This window comes from Oncorhynchus tshawytscha, linkage group LG14 (assembly GCF_018296145.1).
Source record: "Oncorhynchus tshawytscha isolate Ot180627B linkage group LG14, Otsh_v2.0, whole genome shotgun sequence".
NCBI lineage: Eukaryota > Metazoa > Chordata > Actinopteri > Salmoniformes > Salmonidae > Oncorhynchus > Oncorhynchus tshawytscha.
In genome coordinates this window covers 36,292,893-36,309,795 of record NC_056442.1, presented here as the reverse complement: position 1 = coordinate 36,309,795, position 16,903 = coordinate 36,292,893, and the positions used below count along the sequence as shown (strand labels likewise).

The 16,903-nt window shown below is 46.3% G+C and overlaps 1 pseudogene; it reads right to left on the bottom strand.

Annotated features, from left to right (window-relative positions):
- The window catches only part of LOC112267127, a 182,212-nt pseudogene that overhangs the window by 23,634 nt on the left and 141,675 nt on the right, over positions 1-16,903 (bottom strand).

The window sequence follows — 16,903 nt, the reverse complement described above, 5'->3', positions numbered from 1 at the left end:
TATGAATATCTAATATATCTAGAATAGCACAGACCATTGGTACACATACTGTGCTATCCTGTTGCACTACATTAGCTAGGTTCCTGGTCATCTAGCTTTGACATGGTACTGCACACAGTCCTCTGACAGATCCACATTAATGAACATCAGGGACATACTAAGAGATAGCAGCTGTGGATTCCAACACTAGACACTAATGGGCTCCTCCTGGGCCTAATACAAGTAGAAAACAGGATACTGTACACAGAAAAACTCACCCAGCAGTCTCTTCACCTAGAGACCCACCTGCTAAGCTGACACATCTGTGGTTCTCATCATGTTTACCCCTAGACGTAACCATGTTCAGAAACACACACTCATTATGCTAGTGTACAGTAACTAGTATGATTAGTCAGGGAAAACAATCATCTTATGCACCAACAACATGTCTAGAATCTAATCCTGTGGAATAACAGAACTGGGAATCTCAAACTTAATTACTCAAAGCGTTATCAACACCTTTTACAAATCTCCAGTGTCTCATTAATGCTCGAACTAAAAGAATAGAGACTGCACTGATAACACCAGAGATATGCTGTCTCTAATGTTGAGGTGGTAAAAGACTGAAAAAGATTTGTGGTGGGAAGCTATTTCTGTAAGATGGGATATTTCATTGTGCCAAAGGCATACAAATAGGTAATTATACTACAAAACATGTACAGCTCACACATGCTAGCATGTTTGCTGCACCGGCAAACACACATTTTCACCATGGATATTCATTCAAGAGTCTTTTAGTGTACCACAGTTTGTCTAGTTTATCTCTGTTGAGTAGGGAGCAGGTTGTTCCTTCAAAGACATGTAGGAAACTAAAATATGGAGACGTGAGGAGGGCCTATATGAAGAGATGCATACTATAGAACCTGATTATGCATGGGAGAGGGGTATGTCTCCAAAACAAATGGTCAGCTCACATTCCCAATCAAACCAATGTGCCAAAACAAGTATGAAAGTAAAAGACAAAACAACATAAATCAAAAGATGGTGTGTATGGAAAATGTTTCCTGTTCTGGCAGTTTTCATTTCTCACAAGCGCTTTTATGAAGCAAAAACTATTTGGAAATGCAAGATGTGTGTTGTTCAAAGCCAAAAGTAATCATATTCCAAACAAAGGATCCATATGGAAGCAAGACTACAGCCTGCTTCCCAAACCTCAAACCTCTTCCTGTAGATACAGTAACTGTATGACAGTTACATTACAGAGGGAATGTGAATCATGCCTCTAATGGATGAGAGTGGATGGGGCGCCAATTATGACTTCAGCCATAGGATCAAACCCTGAATAGGCCTGAACTGTTACTTAATAGCACGTTCCATACTTTTGTTCAGGAGATGATCACTAGAGAACTTAGTGGGACAAACAAATGTCACCATCTGCCTAAGAGCACTTACAGAAATACAATCTCAGAGTGGCATTGCTATAAGTGCCATAGTAACCTAAGTCAGAGACTCATACGTAAGCTACAAGTTAGATTGAGGATAGTCTGTGAGGTGTCAGTCAGAATAAATCAGTAAGTCAGAGACATCTGTTACTATGTTACAGTGCGTCAGTGACATGTTTCTGTGACAGATTCACCCAGAGAAACCTGTAATCAGTGAACTGACACATGAGAAGTTTCAATGGAAAATTTAGCAAATTCTAGTGAGAGGCCACGATTGCCTACTCGACACATCCTGAATCAGCAGTACAGACCACCTGGCCTGGCCTCATCTCCAAATATAGATAGAATCGCAAAACAAACTACAGGCGACAGTAGCCATGACAGTACCTACCGTATACAAAGAGGATATAGTCATCGTAGGCATCTCCCACGGTGTTGGAGGCAACACAGCGGTACGTGCCGTTGTACGACTTGTTGAGGTTTTCGATGAAGAGGTCAGAGCCGGTGATCACGGTGTGAGATGGCACATCATCATCCACTCTGAGCCAGCTGATCTGATGGGGCCTGGATGACACAAATACCAGCCATATCAGAAAGTCCCTGCACGACGCCCGTCAATAGACCAAATCTCACTCTAAAGGTCTGAACTCTGATCAGTGTGGGAGAGCCATTGGCAGGTTCCTCCTAATGATGAAATTTGACACAAAACACACTAGCAATTGGTAACATATAAATGCTACAATGCATTGGAAAGGTTAGGGGAGTCCTTTGGCTGGCAGAAAAGGGATATAGGAAGCCTGGAAGTGTCATGTAGCTGTCTATGTTGGCATTTGTAAGGACAGTGTGGAATGCTGTACTGCTAACTAGTATTAAATGATCTGTGTGGATGGATGGATACTCACTGTGGTTTGCCTTTTGCTATGCACGTCAGCTCTAGATTCTCTCCCTCTCTCGTTAAACCTTCAGGGAACGCCTGAACGATCTTCACTTCTGGTTGATCTGAAAGTAGACAGATGGTATTTTCACATACACATTGTATAGAAACAGTACACACTTTCTAATTCATATCATATTCACAGCTCGAACAATGTCAACCTATCTCAACCTGACTCATGCTTTCAGTCACTATAAAAAAAGCGTTATTGTATGTTCAAACCAGTGAAAGAGACATTTGTCGGTGCGCTATAATATAACAACAAACGTAATTTAGCAGACACCTTTATCCAAAGAAACTTAGTCATGCGTGCATTTTACATATGGGTGGTCCCGAGAATCAAACCCACTACCCTGCTGTTATAAGCACAATGTTTTACCAACTGAGCTACAAAGGACCATGCTGCAATGCATTGGGAAGGTTAGGAGAGTGCTTTGGCTGGCTACGACAGTGCCATTACTCCATTGCTTATATTATTACTCTTGTATGACCAGTATATTGTCAGCTCAACTCCACCGACTAAGGCTTTCAGTGTTATAGGACTGCATAAACCTGGTTATTAAAGACAGTTGGGTTCTCAGTACATTGTGCCGACAGGAACAAACATCTCTCCAGGAAGCAGAAGGGTGGAGGGATATGTTTTATGATTAATGACCTATGGTGTAACTATGACAACATACAGGAACTCAAGTCCTTCTTTTCACCTGACCTAGGACATCTCACATTCAAATGCCAACCATACTATCTACGAGATAATTTTCAGCAATAATAGCCACAGCGGTCTATATCCCCCCTCAAGCCAATACTACGACGGCCCTCAAAGAACTTTGCTGGACTTTATACAAATTGAAAACCACATATCCTGAGGCTGCATTTATTGTAAATGGAAATTTTAACAAAGCAAATTTGAGGAAAAGGCTCCTGAAATTTTATCAACATGTTGGTTTTTTCCCCCCCGCTGCTAAAACTCTCAACCATTGTTATACTACCTTCCAGAATGCATATAAGGCCCTCCCCGCCCTCCATTAAAACCTACCCCAACCAGAAACCGCAGCTAGATGGGAGCATTCACACAAAACTGAAAGCGTGAAGCACCGCATTTAACCAGGGCAAGAAAACTGGGAATATGGAAGAATACTAACAGTGTAGTTATTCCCTCCACATAGGAATCAAGCAGGCTAAATGTCGGTATAGGGACAAAGTTGAGTCCCAGTATGTGGCAGGGTCTACAAACAATCACGGATTATAAATGGAAAACCAGCCACATCGCGGCCACCGATGTCTTGCTTCTGGACAGGCTGAACATCTTCTTCACACGCTTTGAGGATAATACAGTGCCACCGACACGGCCCGCTATCAAGGACTGTGGGCTCTCCTTCTCGTGAGTAAGTCATTTAAGCGCGTTAACCCTCGCAAGGCTGCCAACCCAGATGGTATCCCTAGCCGCATCCTCAGAGCATGCGCAGACCAGCTGGCTGTTATGTTTACAGATATATTCAATCTCTCCCTATCCCAGTCTGTTGTCCCCACATGCTTCAAGATGACCACCATTGTCCCTGTACCTAAAAAAGCAAAGGTTGTTGAACTAAATGACTTTCGCCCAGTAGCACTCACTTCTGTCATCATGAAGTGCTTTGAGAGACTAGGCAAGGATCATATCACCTCCACCTTACCTGTCACAATAGACCCACATAAATTTGCTTACCTCACCAATAGATCCACAGATTATGCAATCACCACCACACTGCACACTGCCCTGTCCTATCTGGACAAGAGGCATACCTATGTGAGAATGCTGTTCATTGACTATAGCTCAGCATTCAACACCATAGTACCCTCCAAGCTCATCATCAAGCTCGAGGCCCTGGGTCTGAACTCCGCCCACTGCAACTGTGTCCTGGACTTCATGATGGGTAGCCCCCAGGTGTTGAATGTAGGAAACACCACCTCCTCGCTGATCCTCAACACTGGTGCCCCACAAGCGTGGGTGCTCAGCCCCCTCCTGTACTCCCTGTTCATCCATGACTGCGTAGCCAAGCACGCCTCCAACTTAGTCATCAAATTTGCAGACGACACAACAGTAGTAGGCTTGATTACCAACAATGAGGAGACAGCCTACAGGGAGGAGGGCAGGGCTCTGGGAGTGTGGTGCCAGGAAATAACCTCTCACTCAACATCAACAGAACTAAAGAGATGATTGTGGACTTCAGGAAACAGCAGAGGGAGCACCCCCCTATCCATATCGATGGGACCGGAGTGGAGAAGGTGGAAAGCTTCAAGTTCCTCGGGGTACACATCACTGACAAACTGAAATGGTCCACCCACACAGACAGTGTGGTGAAGAAAGCGCTGTCTCTTAGTCCAATGCCGCTCTGACATATATGTATATATATTCTTAATCCATTCCTTACTTAGATTTACGTGTATTTTGGGTATATGTTGTGAAACTGTTAGATGTCACTTAGATATTACTGCACTGTCGGAGCTAGAAGCACAAGCATTTCGCTCCACCCGCAATAGCATCTGCTAAACACGTGTATGTGACCAATACATTTCATTTGAACATAGCCCCTTGGTTAAACATATAGAGAAAAGGACTATGTGTTCAGACAGTCTAACTATAAAGTAAAATATATATATATTTTTCTCTTATCTATGTTAGCAAAAGATTGTCAAAATGTCAAGTGGTTCAAGTTGAGCTTTCCCTTTTGCCTAGAAAGGTTAGGCAAAGCACTCGTCTCTGTTAACAAATGAATATTCTACACAGACTACCAAAGGTTAGCTTAACCTTTCTCTGATGTTCTACAGCGTGTAAGGACGGCTGTTTTACCTCTTCAATCAATAAACCATTGGAGGAAACAGCAAATCACATTTGACACAAGACTAGAGGTGCAGGTTTCTCTTCTTTCATGTTATACAACACTACAGCAAAAGTTACTTTTCCCTGGAGGTGATTCTATTACATTCCAGGAGACGTATTGTAAAGTGAATCTCTAAATCTGGACTGCCAGGTATTTTAACTAGATACAGAATTGATGATCTAATTCATTCATATACGGTACAGTGCTTTCAGAAAGTATTCATACCCCTTGACTTATTCCACATTTTGTTGTGTTACAGCCTGAACTAAAAAAATATATATATTAAAAATCACACTCATCTAACCACAATACCCCATAATTACAAAGTGAAAACATGTTTTTAGAAAATTAAATACAGAAATATCTCACTTACATACAGTTGAAGTTGGAAGTTTACATACACTTAGGTTGGAGTCATCAAAACTTGTTTTTCAACCACTCCACAAATTTCTTGTTAACAAACTATAGTTTTGGCAAGTCGGTCAGGACATCTACTTCGTGCATGACACAAGTAATTTTTCCAACAATTGTTTACAGACAGATTATTTCACTTATCACAATTCCAGTTGGTCAGAAGTTTAAATACTGTCACGAGTCCGACCGAGGGTGGTTCCCTTTCCCGGGTGGGTGGCGCTCGGCGGTCGTCGTCACCGGCCTATTAGCTGCCGCTGATTGTCTTTCCTCCCCCTCCTTGTATGTTTATTGGTAGCACCTGTTTATGTTTAATTAGTTTGTCTTTATTAGACAGCCGGCCCGCCTGGTTGTTGTGCGGGATTATTTCAGTGTAACCTTCGGCTCTGTTGTAGAGGTACGTGTTAGTGCCTGGTCGTGATTTTTTCCGTTGTACATTTTGATTCCCTGTGTTTGGGAACGTAACTATTGTGAGCACCCTGTGGTGCGTTGGTGCTATTAAAGACGCACAGCATTTCACTCTCTGTCTCCTCCATTTGACTCCACACCCACGACACCCGGAGCATTACAGAATCCCGCACCACCAAATTGAATGGAGTCAGTAGGAGCAGCAGCCAACCCTCTCCCATCGATGGAGGAACGGGTTCTCCACCACACCACCGTCCTCCATCGGATCGGATCCGCGATGGATCAAGTGATGGAGAGAATGGACGGATGGGAGAGGAGTGGTCTCCTCTCTCCACCTTCGGCAATCACGGTTCCGGACTCCCCATCTCCCGACTCCAGCACCCTCCGTCTGACGCTACCGAGGGCTTATGATGGAGCGGCGGCGGGTTGCCAGGGGTTTCTGCTTCAGCTGGAGCTATACCTGGCCACCATCAGACCCACTCCCTCAGGAGCAGAGAGGGTGAGTGTCCTCATCTCCTGCCTCACGGGTTGTGCTCTGGAGTGGGCGAACGCAGTCTGGAATGGCCCAGACTCAGCGCGGGAGCACTACGCAGAGTTTTCCCGCCGCTTCCGTGCCGTGTTTGATCACCCTCTAGACGGCCGAGCGGTGGGAGAACGACTATTTCATCTCAGGCAAGAGAGGAGGAGCGCCCAGGATTACGCGCTGGAGTTCCGGACCTTGGCAGCCGGATCTGGGTGGAACGACAGGGCCCTTATGGACCACTATAGGTGTAGTCTCCGAGAGGACGTCCGCCGGGAGTTAGCGTGTCGGGACACCACTCTGTCACTGGATCAGCTGATTGACATGTCCATTCGACTGGATAATCTGCTAGCTGCCCGCGGGCGTTCAGAGAGGGTCCTGTGCGTTCCACCACCCAGCCCCTCCGCTCCCATTCCGATGGAGTTGGGAGGGGCTGCGCCGAGGGGTACCGGAGGAGGAGGCTTTCCCTGCACCAACTGTGGTCGGAGAGGACACACGTCTGATCGGTGCTGGGGGGGTCCGTCTGGGAGTAGAGATGGCAGGCGGAACGCTTCTCGGTCACCCCAGGTGAGTCAGCATCAAACTCACCCAGAACCCCCTGTTGGCCACATGTTTGTCTTAACTTGTTTTCTTCACTTTTTTCCCTCTTCCCAGCACAGGGCGCTAGTCGATTCAGGCGCAGCTGGGAACTTTATGGATCGCGGACTCGCCCTTAAGTTAGGGGTTCCGCTGGTGCCGATAGATTCTCCTTTCCCCGTGCACTCCCTAGATAGCCGGCCATTAGGGTCAGGGATGGTCAGGGAGACCATCCCACTGGACATGGTGACGCAGGGGAATCATAGGGAGCGTATCAGTTTTTTTATTATTGATTCGCCTGCGTTTCCAGTGGTGCTGGGGACTCCCTGGCTGGCCCGGCACAATCCTAACATTTCGTGGAGACAAGGGGTTCTCCAGGGGTGGTCAGAGGAGTGTTCTGGAAGGTGTTTGGGAGTTTCCATCGGTGCCACGTCGGTGGAGAGTCCAGACCAGGGTTCCACGGTGTGCATTCCCCCCGAGTATGCCAATTTGGCAATCGCTTTCAGTAAAGTGAAAGCGACTAAATTACCACCTTATCGACCGGGCAAGGATTGTACGATAGATCTCCAGGTAGACGCTGTGCTTCCCAAGAGTCACGTGTACCCGCTGTCCCAGGAGGAGACGTGGCAATGGAGACATATGTCACGGAGTCGCTGGGGCAGGGGTACATTCAGCCCTCCATTTCACCCGTCTCCTCGAGTTTCTTTTTTGTGAGGAAAAAGGAGGGAGGTTTGCGTCCGTGTATCGATTATAGAGGTCTAAACGCCATCACAGTGGGGTATAGTTACCCTCTACCTCTCATCGCTTACGGCGGTGGAATCGTTCCACGGAGCGCAGTTCTTCACCAAACTGGATCTCAGGAGCGCGTATAGTCTGGTGCGTATTCGGAAGGGAGACGAGTGGAAAACCGCATTTAGTACCACATCAGGCCACTATGAGTACCTCGTCATGCCGTATGGGTTAAAGAATGCTCCAGCCGTTTTTCAATCCTTTGTAGATGAGATTCTCAGGGACCTGTGCGGGCAGGGAGTGGTTGTTTATATCGATGACATTCTGATCTACTCAGCCACTCACACCACGCATGTGTCTCTGGTGCTGACTGCTGGAGCATGACCTATACGTCAAGGCTGAGAAATGCGTGTTCTCTAAACGAGCCGTCTCTTTTCTGGGATATCGCATTTCCACCTCAGGGGTAGTGATGGAGGGCGACCGCATTAGGGCCGTGCGTAATTGGCCGACTCCGACCACGGTAAAGGAGGTGCAGCGGTTTTGCCAACTACTACCGGAGGTTTATCCGGGGTTTTGGCCAGATAGCGGCTCCCATCACCTCACTGCTGAAGGGGGGCCCGGTGCGGTTGCAGTGGTCAGCAGAGGCGGACGGAGCATTCAACAAGTTGAAGGCGCTGTTCACTGATGCGCCCGTGTTGGCGCATCCGGACCCCTCTCTAGCATTCATAGTGGAGGTGGACGCGGACGCGTCCGAGGCTGGGGTGGGTGCCGTGCTATCACAGCGCTCGGGTACGCCACCAAAGCTCCGCCCCTGCGCTTTCTTCTCAAGGAAGCTCAGCCCAGCGGAGCGTAACTATGATGTGGGGGACCGGGAGTTGCTACCGGTGGTTAGAGCTCTGAAGGTGTGGAGACACTGGCTTGAGGGGGCTAAGCACCCCTTCCTCATCTGGACCGACCACCAGAATCTGGAGTATATTCGGGCAGCTAGGAGACTTAACCCACGTCAGGCAAGGTGGGCCATATTCTTCACCCGGTTACGGTGGAGGTATTGGTGGCCTACGTTGGCTAAGGACGTTAAGGGTTATGTCTCCTCCTGTTCAGTGTGCGCTCAGAGTAAGGCTCCTAGGCACCTTCCTAGAGGGAAGTTACAACCCCTCCCCGTTCCACAGCGGCCATGGTCACATCTGTCCATAGATTTCCTGACCGACCTTCCGCCGTCTCAGGGGAACACCACGGTTCTAGTGATTGTGGATCGGTTCTCTAAGTCCTGCCGTCTCCTCCCGTTGCCCGGTATCCCTACAGCCCTACAGACTGCGGAGGCGTTATTCGCCCATGTCTTTCGGCACTACGGGGTGCCGGAGGACATCGTTTCTGATCGGGGCCCCCAATTCACGTCTCGGGTATGGAGAGCGTTCATGGAACGCTTGGGGGTCTCTGTCAGCCTGACCTCCGGTTATCACCCCGAGAGTAATGGGCAGGTGGAGAGAGTGAACCAGGAGGTGGGTAGGTTTCTGCGGTCGTATTGCCAGGATCGGCCAGGGAGTGGGCACGATACATTCCCTGGGCTGAAATGGCTCAGAACTCACTACGCCACTCCTCTACTAACGTGTCCCCTTTTCAGTGTGTGTTGGGGTACCAGCCGGTCCTGGCACCATGGCATCCGAGCCAGACCGAGGCTCCTGCGGTGGAGGAATGGGTACAGTGCTCCAAGGAGACCTGGAGGGCCGTCGAGGAATCTCTACAACAAGCGGGTGGACGGCAGAAGAGGAGTGCTGACCGCCACCGCAGTGAGGCCCCCGTGTTTGTACCGGGGGACAGGGTCTGGCTCTCGACCCGAAACCTACCTCTCCGCTTGCCCTGCCGGAAGCTGGGTCCGCAGTGTGTAGGGCCCTTTAAAGTCCTGAGGAGAATAAACGAGCTGTGTTATCGATTACAACTCCCTTCCTATTATCGTATTAACCCCTCGTTTCATGTGTCTCTCCTCAGGCCGGTGGTAGCTGGTCCCCTGCAGGACAGTGAGGTGCCGGAGGTCCCCCCCCCCCCTCTGGACATCGAGGGGTCCCCGGCGTACACGATCCGGACCATTCTGGACTCAAGACGCCGGGTGAGGGGCCTGCAGTACCTCGTGGACTGGGAGGGGTACGGTCCGGAGGAGAGGTGCTGGGTACCGGTGGGGGACATCTTGGATCCATCCATATTGAGGGATTTCCATCGCCTCCATCCGGATCGCCCTGCACCTCGTCCTCCGGGGCGACCTCGAGGCCGGTGTCGGCGCGCTGCGGGAGCCGCGCGTCAGGGGGGGTACTGTCATGAGTCCGACCGAGGGTGGTTCCCTTATTTCAGTGTAACTTTCGGCTCTGTAGTAGAGGTACGTGTTAGTGCCTGGTCGTGATTTTTTCCATTGTACATTTTGATTCCCTGTGTTTGGGAACGTAACTATTGTGAGCACCCTGTGGTGCGTTGGTGCTATTAAAGACGCACAGCATTTCACTCTCTGTCTCCTGCATTTGACTCCACACCCACGACACCCGGAGCATTACAAATACACTAAGTTGACTGTGCCTTTAAACAATTTGAGTCAACTGGAGGTGTACCTGTGGATGTATTTCAAGGCCTACCTTCAAACTCAGTGCCTCCTTGCTTAACATCATGGGAAAATCAAAAGAAATAAGCCAAGACCTCAGAAAAAAATTGTAGACCTCCACAAGTCTGGTTCATCCTTGGGAGCAATTTACACACGCCTGAAGGGACCATGTTCATCTGTACAAACAATAGTACGCAACTATAAACACCATGGGACCACGCAGCCGTCATACCGCTCAGGAAGGAGAAGCGTTCTGTCTCCTAGAGATGAATGTACTTTGGTGCAAAAAGTGCTAATCAATCCCAGAACAACAGCAAAGGACCTTGTGAAGATGCTGAAGGAAACTATCTATAGTATCTATATTCACAGTAAAACAAGTCCTATATCGACATAACCTGAAAGGCCGCTCAGCAAGGAAGAAGCCACTGCTCCAAAACCACCATAAAAACGCCAGACTACAGTTTGCAACTGCACATGTGGACAAAGATTGTACTTTTTGGAGAAAAATCCTCTGGTCTGATGAAACAAAAATAAAACTATTTGGCCATAATGACCATCATTATGTTTGGAGGAAAAAGGGGGATGCTTGCAAGCCGAAGAACACCATCCCAACCTTGAAGCACAGGGGTGGCAGCATCATGTTGTGCGGGTTCTTTGCTGCAGGAGGGACTGGTGCACTTCACAACATAGATGGCATCATGAGGGAGGGAAATTATGTGGATCTATTGAAGCATCATCTCAAGACATTAGTCAGGAAGTTAAAGCTGGGTCGCAAATGGGTCTTCCAAATGGACAATGACCCCAAGCATACTTCCAAAGTTGTGGCAAAATGGTTTAAGGACAACAAAGTCAAGGTATTGGAGTGGCCATCACAAAGCCCTGACCTCAATCCCATAGAAAATTTGTGGGCAGAACTTAAAAAGCATGTCCGAGCAAGGAGGCCTACAAACCTGACTCAGTTACACCAGTTCTGTCAGGAGGAATGGGCCAAAATTCACCCAACTTATTTTGGGAAGCTTGTGGAAGGCTACCCGAAACGTTTGACCCAAGTTAAACAATTTAAAGGCAATGCTAACAAATACTAATTGAGTGTATGTAAACTTTGAGCCACTGGGAACATGATGAAAGAAATAAAAGCTGAAATTTCACATTCTTAAAATAAAGTGGTGATCCTAACTGACCTAAGACAGGAAATTTTTACGATAATTAAATGTCAGGAATTGTGAAAAACTGGAGTTTAAATGTATTTGGCTAAGGTGTATGTAAACTTCCGACTTCAACTGTAATTATTTACACCCCTGAATCAATACTTCGTAGAAGAACCTTTGCTGGCGATTACAGATTTGAGTCGTCTTGGGTACGTCTATATCAGCTTTGCACAGATTTTCTCGAGCCTTGTTAAGTTAGAAAGCGAGCGGCTGTGAACAGAAATCATTAAGTCTTTCCATAGATTTACAATGGGATTCAAGTTTGGGATTTAGCTGAACTCAAGGACTTTCACATTCTTGTTCTGAAGCCCTTCCAACATTGCTTTGGCTGTATACTTGGGAACATTGTCCTGTTGGAACGTACATTTTCGCCCCAGTCTAAAGTCGTTTGCACTCTAAAGCACCATTCATTGTTCCCTTTACACTTACCAGCCTCCCAGTCCCTGCCGCTGAAAAGCATTCCCATAGCAAGATACTGCCACCACCATGCTTCACGGTAGGAATGGTGTTAGACAGGCGATGAGCTATGCCTGGTTTTCTCCAGACATACCACTTTGCATTCAGATCACAGAATCTTTGGCCTTATGATCTCAGTCTTTCACGTGCCCTTTTGCAAACTCATAGCAGTCTATCATGTGCCTTTTTCTCAGAAGTGGCTTCCGTCTAGCCACTCTCCCATAAAGCCCAGATTGGTGAAGTGCTATAGAGACTGGCAGGTTCTACCATTTCAGCCAAGGAACTTTGTAGTTCTGTAAAAGTTCTTGGTCACCAAGATCCTAATTTTCCCGGTTGCTCAGTTTGGTCAGACGGCCAGCTCTAGGCAGAGTCTGGGTAGTTCCATATTTTTTCCATTTCCCAATGATGGAGACCACTGTGCTCTAGAAATTGTTTTATATATGCCTCATCACAATTCTATCTCGGAGATCTACAGACAGTTCCTTGGACATCATGGTATAGTTTCTGCTTTGACATTCACTGTCAACTGTGCAACCTTATATAGACAGTTGTGTTTCTTTCTAAATCATGTCCAAACAATTTAATTGGCCAAAGGTGGACTCCATCTCAAGATGATCAAAGGAAATTGGATGCACCTGAGCTCAATTTGAAGTGCCATAGCAAAGGGGTGTGAATATGTATGTAAAGTTGATATTTCTGTATTTCATTTTCAATGTATTTGCAAAAAATTTATAAATTAAAAGTGTGTCACTTTATCATTATGGGGATTTTGTATAGATGTGTGGAATTCTATTTGGAATTCAGGCTGTAACACAACAACATGTGGAATAAGTCAAAGAGTTTGTATACTTTCTGAGGCACTGTATCCCTTATCTCTGTGATAGACCTCATAGGGACTACGAGAGTCAATATCATTCTATTTCCAGGTCATGCCTGTTTCACTTCCGGGTCACTCACATAGCACTTCCAGGTATCTCTGTGCCCGGAGGTCCTTCACGGCTGGGTGGTCGATGATGCAGCTGACTGGCTCTCCGTCGTCCTCCTTGGACACAGTGAGTCTCAGCCGACTGGTGACCGTGAACATCCTGTCATAGGTCTCATCCACCGTCATCTCGCCTAGGAACCAAAGTCTATAGAGATGTCTCAACTCACAACAGACTATCATACAGAGCATGGGGTTACTGAGTCAGCTTAAAACAATGTGACTAGCATCACCTGGTTATTCACATGGACACAACTAACATCTACTGCAACGGATGTATCCTATTTCACACTGCACAATTTTTGCAGTCAAGCTAAAAACAAGGTAACTTTGACCACCCTTTACACCTTAAAATCATTACATTTACTTAAGCCTACTTGATGTGGTTTTAGAACCCACAGATTCTCATTGAGTCCAACGTGAGGTAGGGACGATGTGGTTGTGGTTTGTTAACGAGTGTGTGTCTGTGCAGCATCCTGGATGCTGAGTGGGGTTCTGTTCTGTTGTGTCCAGGCTAACCCCTACAGTAATCAGCTGCCCTCCAGGCTCCTACATGTGTCTGGCTGTCAGAGGGGCATTCATTTAGAGAGTATTACAATGCCACAGGGCCAGCGCATTAGCCGCAGTGCTGAGTGTGATGGTTTACTTGCACTTAATGAAGTGAGGAAATAATTACAGGGCCTTCTGTGACCTGCAGCACACTTCCATCTCCGCCAGCCGACCAGCCAGTCACAGGGGGGCACGCTTAGGGCTCAGAGAAGGCATCACACTGCTGCTCCAATACACACTGACCACATACACTAACATGCACATTGCTATAGCTTTTAACCCAATGACACTTACATAGGGAAACATCCTGAGAGATAGGCATTGAAAAACAACCTTAGAGAAAGTTTTTTTCTAGTGGTTTTGCTCTGCAGATATACAGTAATAATCGTAGCAGAACAAACATGGATTAGGCCCCTGTTTTTAATTGTTGACAATTCTCTAAGTATATCACCAATTTGTGACTTGGATCTCAATGTGGGCACAGACGTCAATTCAACATCTATTCCACGTTGGTTTAACATAATTTCATTGAAATGACATGGAAACAGCGTTGATTCAACCAGTGTGTGCCCAGTGGGGAGCTAATGAATTGCTTATGAGAAGTGAGCTGTGTTTCCAGAGGTGCTAAAGGACGTGACTTCCTGGTCCGTCCACGTCCTCCTCTGCCAGTCTGGATTAGCCCCTGTTCAACATGGTGGCATTTCACTAATCTAACGAGCCTGTCTGCTTGCCTGCCTGTCTAACGTACCCACACCACACCAGCCCTGCCTTCCCCAGAGGGTCTGACATCTCATAAACACAAATTGACTTCCACTTCTCTAACACTGGAGGCGCAGATGGCATTTAGCTGATATTTGCTCCTTCTAAATATTTCATCCTCTCAACAAGCCAAATATGTCCTCTCTATTCTAATACATACATGTATATCATTTGACGACAGAGATATTCAGTCCTTATGTAAACAGGACTAGGCTGTGAAATGAATTCTCCCTCTTGCTGTAGTGTATGGATAGGCTGAATAATAGATGGGTCTTCTTGATCATATGTGAGGCAATAAGACACCCCACCATAGTACCATACACTACTGCACCTCTCTCCAGGAGCCCACAGTGAGCTTGAGGCATTCAAATAAAGTACTTTCATAAAAGGACTTAGCAATTAAAGGGAATAAGTGAGGTTCAAGGCTTTCAAACCGTTGAATCAGAAGTCTGATCAACCAAAAGACAACATGTGATCAACAGAAACAAACGTGCTGCTGGTGTGTGAGTTGCGGTCCTTCAGCAGCAGCTAACGCATGCTCTCAGTAGGCGGGGCTGTGACCAGATTTACAGGCTGTTGCCGGGCGGATTCCTCAGAGAGAGTGTTGTTACAGCTAGGCTGCTGGCTGGGCGATGGGGGAGGCTGTAGTGAGTGGATGGTGAACAGTTGGGAGTTCATTTGAAGCCACTTATCTGGTCACTGGAAAAGGCCCACTACAAGTTCAGCCCAGCACTAAAATGCTCTGCTTCTTTGGTAACTGTTGTAATGTGGCTATTGCTGAGGAGACAGTTCGCCAACGCAGTGCTTTATGAATAGGTCATACTCAAAGTCAACACTATACCTCGTTCAGTTGAACAACTGAAATACTCATATCCATACTCACTCTTTAGTCCTTGAACAGATCAGTAGATATAGCATATTGTGACGAGTGTGAAACCAAGTCCTGAATGTAAAAGGAGCATTTGCAGTTTCCAGTAGGATGCTGTGGAGAGTTAAAGCTGCCTGGCTGGGGTTATATCTGAAAGATATCTGAGGGAAAGATATTCCTCTGACCTGTCAGCTCCTGCTCTCCTTTCATCCATCTGATGGAGGCGGCAGGCTTGCTGCCCATGGCTGTACAGGTGAGCTCTGTCTCGTTCCCCTCACTGACCACATCCTCTCGGGAATCCATGATTGGACTGCCTGGTGGGACTGACAGACAAACAGCAAGAGCCTCAGATATATATGTACAGACGGACCCACATACAGTATACACAGACGCACACACGCATGTTTGTGTGTGCACAAAGAAATGCACACAAAACTTTCATTGTAAATAAGAATTTGTTCTTAACTGACTTGCCTACTTAAATAAAGGTTAAATAAAATACATTTAAATTAAATTCAAAATTAAAGTAAAATAATGTACTGTTTCACTCTGCTATAGGCTATAATGTCCTGTTCCACTATGCTATGTGCTATAATGTCCTGTTCCACTATTTTATAGGCTATAATGTCCTGTTCCACTATGCTATAGGCTATAATGTCCTGTTCCAATATGCTATAGGCTATAATGTCCTGTTCCACTATGCTATAGGCTATAATGTCCTGTTCCACTATGCTACAGGCTATAATGTCCTGTTCCACTATGCTATAGGCTATAATGTTCTGTTACATTATGCTATAGGCTATAATGTCCTGTTCCACTATGCTAGAGGCTATAATGTCCTGTTCCACTATTTTATAGGCTATAATGTCCTGTTCCACTATTTTATAGGCTATAATGTCCTGTTCCACTATGCTATAGGCTATAATATCCTGTTCCACTATGCTATAGGCTATAATATCCTGTTCCACTATGCTATAGGCTACAATGTCCTGTTCCACTATTTTATAGGCTATAATGTCCTGTTCCACTATGCTATAGGCTATAATGTCCTGTTCCACTATGCTATAGGCTATAATGTCCTGTTCCACTATGCTATAGGCTACAATGTCCTGTTTCGGTATGCTATAGGCTATTATGGCCTGTTTCACTATGCTATAGGCTATAATGTCCTGTTTCACTATGCTATAGGCTATAATGACCCTATGCTATAGGCTATAATGACCCTATGCTATAGGCTATAATGACCCTATGCTATAGGCTATAATGTCCTGTTCCACTATGCTATAGACAATAATGTCCTGTTCCACTATGCTATAGGCTATAATGTCCTGTTCCACTATGCTATAGACAATAATGTCCTGTTCCACTATGCTATAGGCTATAAAGTCCTGTTCCACTATGTTATAGGCTATAATGTCCTGTTCCACTATGCTATAGACAATAATGTCCTGTTCCACTATGCTGTAGGCTATAATGTCCTGTTCCACTATGCTATAGGCTACAATGTCCTGTTCCACTATGCTATAGACAATAATGTCCTGTTCCACTATGCTATAGGCTATAATGTCCTGTTCCACTATGCTATAGACAATAATGTCCTGTTCCACTATGCTGTAGGCTATAATGTCCTGTTCCAC